Source organism: Nicotiana tabacum, chromosome 14 (genome assembly GCF_000715075.1).
Source record: "Nicotiana tabacum cultivar K326 chromosome 14, ASM71507v2, whole genome shotgun sequence".
NCBI classification, from domain to species: Eukaryota; Viridiplantae; Streptophyta; class Magnoliopsida; order Solanales; family Solanaceae; genus Nicotiana; species Nicotiana tabacum.
This window is the reverse complement of record NC_134093.1, coordinates 82,957,101-82,963,487: the sequence shown is the minus strand read 5'-3', so window position 1 is coordinate 82,963,487 and position 6,387 is coordinate 82,957,101. Positions and strand designations below refer to the sequence as shown.

Sequence of the window (6,387 nt, the reverse complement as noted above, 5' to 3'; positions counted from 1 at the left end):
GTCGTGACACCGACATAAGCTCACTACGAAAAGTTCAAAGGGAAACCTACTTATCTAGATACGATTAATCCTTACTTGCAAATCACAAAAGTTTTTGCATGTTTTTAAAATATATTTCCATTCTCATTCATGTGGGGGATTGTTAGGTTTTATGAATGGGTGTGAATGAAAAATGGAAGAGGTGCCTTTTGAACTGCACCTCTTCATCTCACCCTTTCATTTTTTATAAATTTAGAGGATTAGCCTCATTTTTCACACATGGAAAATCTGAAAACGTCTCCCCTCTTTTTTACATTGTTGCATTATTTTTCGAAATAAATATATTGTCAAGTGTGATTTGCTCCGCTTGTTGAGTTTGCTGAAGTTCTGTAATTTCTATTACCAGTATTACAGAATAGTTATTTTTCGTTCTATCTTGAGAGGAAGTAATCTATAACCTTAGGCAATAGTGAGGGGTTTTAATCCTTAAGTATACACAAGCAATTTGTGGGCTCGAAATTTATTTTATATTTTGTTTATTGAACTAATATTTCTTTACTTCTCCAATTTTTTGATTTCGAACATAGATAACCAACAGTTCTTAATGTTGGGATTGGAGATTGGTGAATGGGAAATGGAATGAAGAAATGTGAAGGGAAAGTGAGTTGTTCCCTTATGCTTTGGAAACGAGCAATTGTCCCTCATTGGTAGTGGAAAGAAAAGAGAATATGCTTATATTAAGAAAGCACTTCCCTTGGTGTTAAGAGGGTGAGAAAAAGGGCAAGCCTCGCGTCGTTTTCATCGTCGCTCGGCTTCAGATTTGGTCAACGATTGATTGATTTATTGTTTGGACAAGTTTTCCTTTAATTATTTAATTAACTAATTTATTTAATTATTAAATCTAATATTTAATAATCAAAGTCAACCCGAAATAACCAAGGAGCCGTGTGCATGACCCGTGACCCGGTTCGTTTCTTTTCCTAGGTAATTTTAAATTTTCCCGCAAGTTCCAACAGCCATGGCTGTTTGTGAAAGGTTGTAAAATTTCCGAAACAGTGCCAGAATATGGCTATAAATTCTCTTTGATCCCAGTTTTTTTCCTAACGAAATTTTCTGATCATCAAACTTTTTCTTCTGCACAAATAAAATCCAGGGTGATTTACAGCCATTGAGTGATTCGCAGTTCACCGGCATTTTAGGTATCGATACTTTGGTGAGTTAAATCGTTCTATCTAGGGAGGATAATATTCCAACACCTTAGGTACTTGAGTGGAATAATTTCTTTAAGGACACGCTGTGCATTCAGTGGGCTCGATTTCGTTCCAAAAAATATTTTCTGATTCTGTTTTCTAATTATTTTCGGTTTCTGTTTTACTTCTGTTTTTCCTATTTTTATTTTTTTGTTATAGGAAATTTATTGTTTCATAATATTATAGTTAATACAGATTAATAACATTCTTAAGGAAATTAATTTTATACTTTAATTTATATTCTTGTGAAACAATATATAAAAATTGTTATTTTGTTTATTAAAAGTACTGTTTTATTTTTCTACCATTAATTAAACTGTCATGTTGTTGTTTTTCAACTATTGACTGTGAGAAATGACAATTGAAACTAGAACTCCTTCAGCGACTGTTGCGGGAACGACCATAGCCTCGTCAAGCCGTACTGTTGTGCCACCAGCCGAAAAACCGAAATTCTTTTCTCGAGCCAACTTTAAAGGATGCTAGCAAAGGGTGTTATTTTGGCTTACCACACTTGGTATAAAGAAACTCACCAATGAAGACCCTCCAGTGCCTACCACTGAAATGCTAGACAATGAAATATTTATGATTGTTGAGATGTAGAAACAAGCAGATTTTCTTTGCAAATGCTACATCTTAAGTGCTTTGGAGTATGATTTGTACAATGTCTACAGTGTTACGAATATTTCAAAAGAATTGTGGGATGCACTTGATAAGAAGAATAAGACTGAAGATGCGTGTTTCAAAAAGTTTGTGGTTGCCATGTTTCTAGTGCTGGAGCATTATGTATTACAAAAAGTCTTGTCATATACTATGAAAACATAAAACCGTTAGGCAACTACTCTCTAGGAGAATTATCATAATTGAGTTTGTGAAGTCAAGAGATAATGTGTCGGATCCATTTACTAAAGGCCTAACTAGAGAGGTAGTTGAAAGATCATCGAAGAGAATGGGACTATGGTCGAGGACAAGTCATTGTGGTAGTAACTCTACCTAGAAGACTGGAGATCCCAAGATTTAGGTTCAATGAGCTCAAATAAGGTCATTAATGACGGTTCAATATTGTCAAATAAAATTTTATTTTGGTCCATTCTCATGATGAGATAATGTTCAGTATCAAGGATAAAATGCTAAGGCTTTTTAATGGTTTCTAAGTTTGATACGGGGTATATCAAATAGTGTATCAGCGGGATAACATATTTAGGAATCACCTATGTAAGTGTGAAGTGTTAGCCGCTTCAAGGAGAGTTCTGTAAGGCCAATTCTCTATGCACTTATGAAACCAGGCGGTATTCATGGCTGAAACGAACACAACAATGAGAACCAAAGATGGTTAAGGGTTGATTGTGTAACTTATGGCTATCTACATATACACCAAAGCTCGACGGTTCAATGATATCAAATCTACCAATTGACCGATTATATCTGGCATAAGCTCACTACGGAAAGTTCAAAGAGAAACCTACTTATCTAGATACGATTAATCCTTACTTGCAAATCACACAAGTTTTTGCATATTTTTAAAACATATTGGCATTCCCATTCATGTGGGGGATTGTTAGGTTTTGTGAAATAGTGTGAATGGAAAATGGAAGAGGTACATTTTGAATTGCACCTCTTCATCTCACCCTTTCATTGTTTATAAATGTAGAGGCTGAGCCTCATTTTTCACATATAGAAAATCTGAAAATTTCTCCCCTCATTTTTAGATTGTTGCATTATTTTTTCCAATAAATACAGTGTCAAGTATGATTTTCTCCGCTTGTTGAGTTTGCTGAAGTTTTATAATTTCGATTGCTAGTATTACAGAATAGTTTTTTCCGTTCTATCCAGCGAGGAAGTAATCCATAACCTTGGGCAACAGTGAGGGGTTTAAATTTCTTAAGGATACATAAGCAACTTGTGGGCTCGAAAATTATTTTATATTTTGTTTATTGAACTAATATTTCTTTACTTCTCTGATTTTCTGATTTTGAACACAGATAACCAACAGTACTTAATGATGGAATTGGAGGTTGGTGAATGGGAAATGGAAGTAAAAAATGTGAAGGGAAAGTGAGTTGCTCCCTTATGCTTTGGAAAAGGCAATTGCCCCTCATTGGTAGTGGAAAGAAAAGAGAATGTGCTTATATTAAGAAAGCACTTCCCTTGGTTTGAAAAGGGTTAGAAAGAAGGTAAGCCTCGCGCTGTTGTCGTCGTCGCTCAGCTTCGAATTCGGTCAACGATTGATTGATTTATTTTTTGGACAAGTTTTCCTTTAGTTATTTAATTTTTAATTATCAAAAGTGAACCCGAAAGAACTAAGGATTCGCGTGCGCGACCCCCGACCCGACCCGTATCTTTTCCTGGATCATTTTAAATATTCCCACAAGTTCCAACAGTCATGGCTATTTGTGAAAGGTTGTAAAATTTCTGAAACAATGCCAGAATATGGCTATAAATTTGCTTTGATCCCAGATTCTTTCCTAACGAAATTTTGTGAACATCAAACTTTTTCTTCTGCACAAATAAAATCCAGTGTGATTTACAGCAATTGAGTGGTTCGCAATTCACCAAAATTTAAGGTACTGATACTTTGGTGAGTTAAATCGTTCTATCCTGGGAGGATAATATTCCAACACCTCAGGTACTTGAGGGGAATAATTTTCTTAAGGACACACTGTGTATTCAGTGGGCTCGATTTCATTCCAAAATATATTTTCAGATTCTGTTTTCTAATTATTTCCAGTTTCTGTTTTGCTCCTATTTTTCCTGTTTTTGTATTTTTTGTTATAGAAAATTTATTGTTTCATAATATTATAGTTAATACAAATTGTTTCATAATATCTGTATTCTTGTGAAAGAGTATATAAAAATTGTTGTTTTTTTTTATTAAAAGTACTATTTTATTTTTCTACCATTAATTAAACTGTTCTATTGTTGTTTGTCAACTATTGACAGTGAGAAATGACAATTAAAGCTGGAACTCCTTTTGCGACTGTTGCGGCAACGACCATAGCCTCATCAAGCTGAAATTTTGTGCCACCATCCGAAAAACCGGGAAATTATTTTAGAGCCAACTTCAAAGGATGGCAGCAAAGGGTGTTATTTTGGCTTACCACACTTGGTATGAAGAAACTCACTAATGAAGACCCTCTAGTTCTTGCCGCCGAAATGCTAGTTAATGAAATATTTATGATTGTTGAGGCGTGAAAACAGACAGATTTTCTTTGCAAAGACTATATCCTAAGTGCTTTGGAGTATGATTTGTACAATGTCTACAATGCTATGAATACTTCGAAAGAATTGTGGGATGCATTTGAGAAGAAGTATAAGACTGAAGATACGTGCTTGAAAAAGTTTATGGTTGCCAAGTTTCTAGACTATAAAATGATAGACAACAAAACCGTTGGAACCCAAGTTCATGAGTTTCAACTTATTTTTCATGACCTTATTGCTGAAGGTATGGTAGTGAATGAAGTATTTCAAGTGGCTGCAATGATTGAAAAGTTGCCTCTTTCATGGAAAGATTTCAAAAATTATCTAAAGCACAAGCACAAAGAAATAAAATTAGAAGATCTTGTGATTCGTGTCAAGATTGAGGAAGATAACAAAACAACTGAGAAGAAGTCACGTGGAAATTCAACGATTATGGGAGCGAATATCGTTGAAGAGGATGCTCCAAAAAGTAAGAAAAGGAAGAGGTCTTCTGGATAGACTAAGGAGAAGAACAAGAAATAATTCAAGGGCACCTACTATAATTGTGGAAGAGCTGGTCACAAAGCCCCTTACTATCGTCTCCCGAAAAAGGACAAGAAAAAGGGACAGACTAACATAGTGGACATGAATGATGATATTGATAATCTTTGTACAATGCTTTCAGAATGTAACTTAGTTGGAAATCCGAATGAGTGGTGGATTGACTCTGGAGCCACTAGACATGTTTGTGCTGTCAACGAAGCATTTGCTACTTACTATAATGTTGGTCCCAAAGAAGAGCTTTCCATAGGAAATACTGCAACAACCAAGATTGAGGGTCATGGGAAGATATTCCTGAAGATGACTTTCGGCAAGGTGTTAACGTTCAACAAAATTCTTCATATTCCTACTATTAGGAAAATTTTAGTTTGAACTTCCCTACTTATTAAGAATTGATTCAAATATATATTTGTATCTGACAAAGTTGTTGTAAGCAAGAATGATATGTATGTTGGAAAGGGCTACCTCACAGAGGGCCTTTTCAAACTCAATGTAATGGTTGTTGACAATATTAATAAAATTTTAGCTTCTTCTTATTTATTGGAGTCAAATGATTTATGGCATATTCGTTTAGGACATGTCAATTATAAAACCTTGTGAAAGTTAATTAATTTAGAAGTATTGCCTAAATTCGAGTGTAATAAATCAAAATGTCAAATATGTGTTGAATCTAAGTTTGTCAAACATCCTTATAAGTCTGTTGAAATAAATTCAAATCATTTACACTTAATTCATACTAACATTTGTGATATGAAGTCAACACCATCTCGTGGTGGAAAAATATATTTTATAACTTTTATTAACGATTGTACTCGATATTATTATGTTTATTTGTGTAATAGTAACGATGAAGCAATTGAAGCATTTAAGCAATACAAGAATGAAGTAGAGAATCAATTGAATAAAAAGATTAAAATGATTAGAAGTGATAGGGGTGGAGTATACGAATCTACTTTTGCAGAGATATGTTAGGAATATGGATTTATCCATCAAACTACTACCCCTTACACACCTCAATCCAATGGAATTGCGGAAAGAAAAAATCGAATATTAAAGGAAATGATGAATGTTTTATTAATATGTTCCGACTTACCGAAATGTTTGTGGGGGGAAGCTATCCTTACAGTTAACCGAATACTCAACAGAGTACCCCACAGCAAAACACAATCTATTTCATAAGAAAAATGTAAAGGAATAAAATTCAACTTGAAATATTTCAAAGTGTGAGGGTGTTTAGCAAAGGTACAAGTACCTTTACCCAAAAGGGTAAAAATCAAACATAAAACTGTGGATTGTGTTTTTATTGGATATGCTAAAAACAGTAAAGCATGTCAGTTTTTGGTTCATAAATCTGATAATCTCAAAATTCATGTAAATACGGTAATTGAATCAGATAATGCTAAATTCTTTGAAAACATTTATC

At 34.1% G+C, this 6,387-nt stretch overlaps 2 pseudogenes; both read left to right on the top strand.

The window, feature by feature from the left end:
• The first annotated feature begins 1,583 nt into the window (after positions 1-1,583).
• LOC142169020 (uncharacterized) lies at positions 1,584-4,922 on the top strand (annotated as a pseudogene).
• A 126-nt stretch (positions 4,923-5,048) lies between these two features.
• LOC142169019 (uncharacterized) lies at positions 5,049-6,094 on the top strand (annotated as a pseudogene).
• The last annotated feature ends 293 nt before the right edge of the window (positions 6,095-6,387 follow it).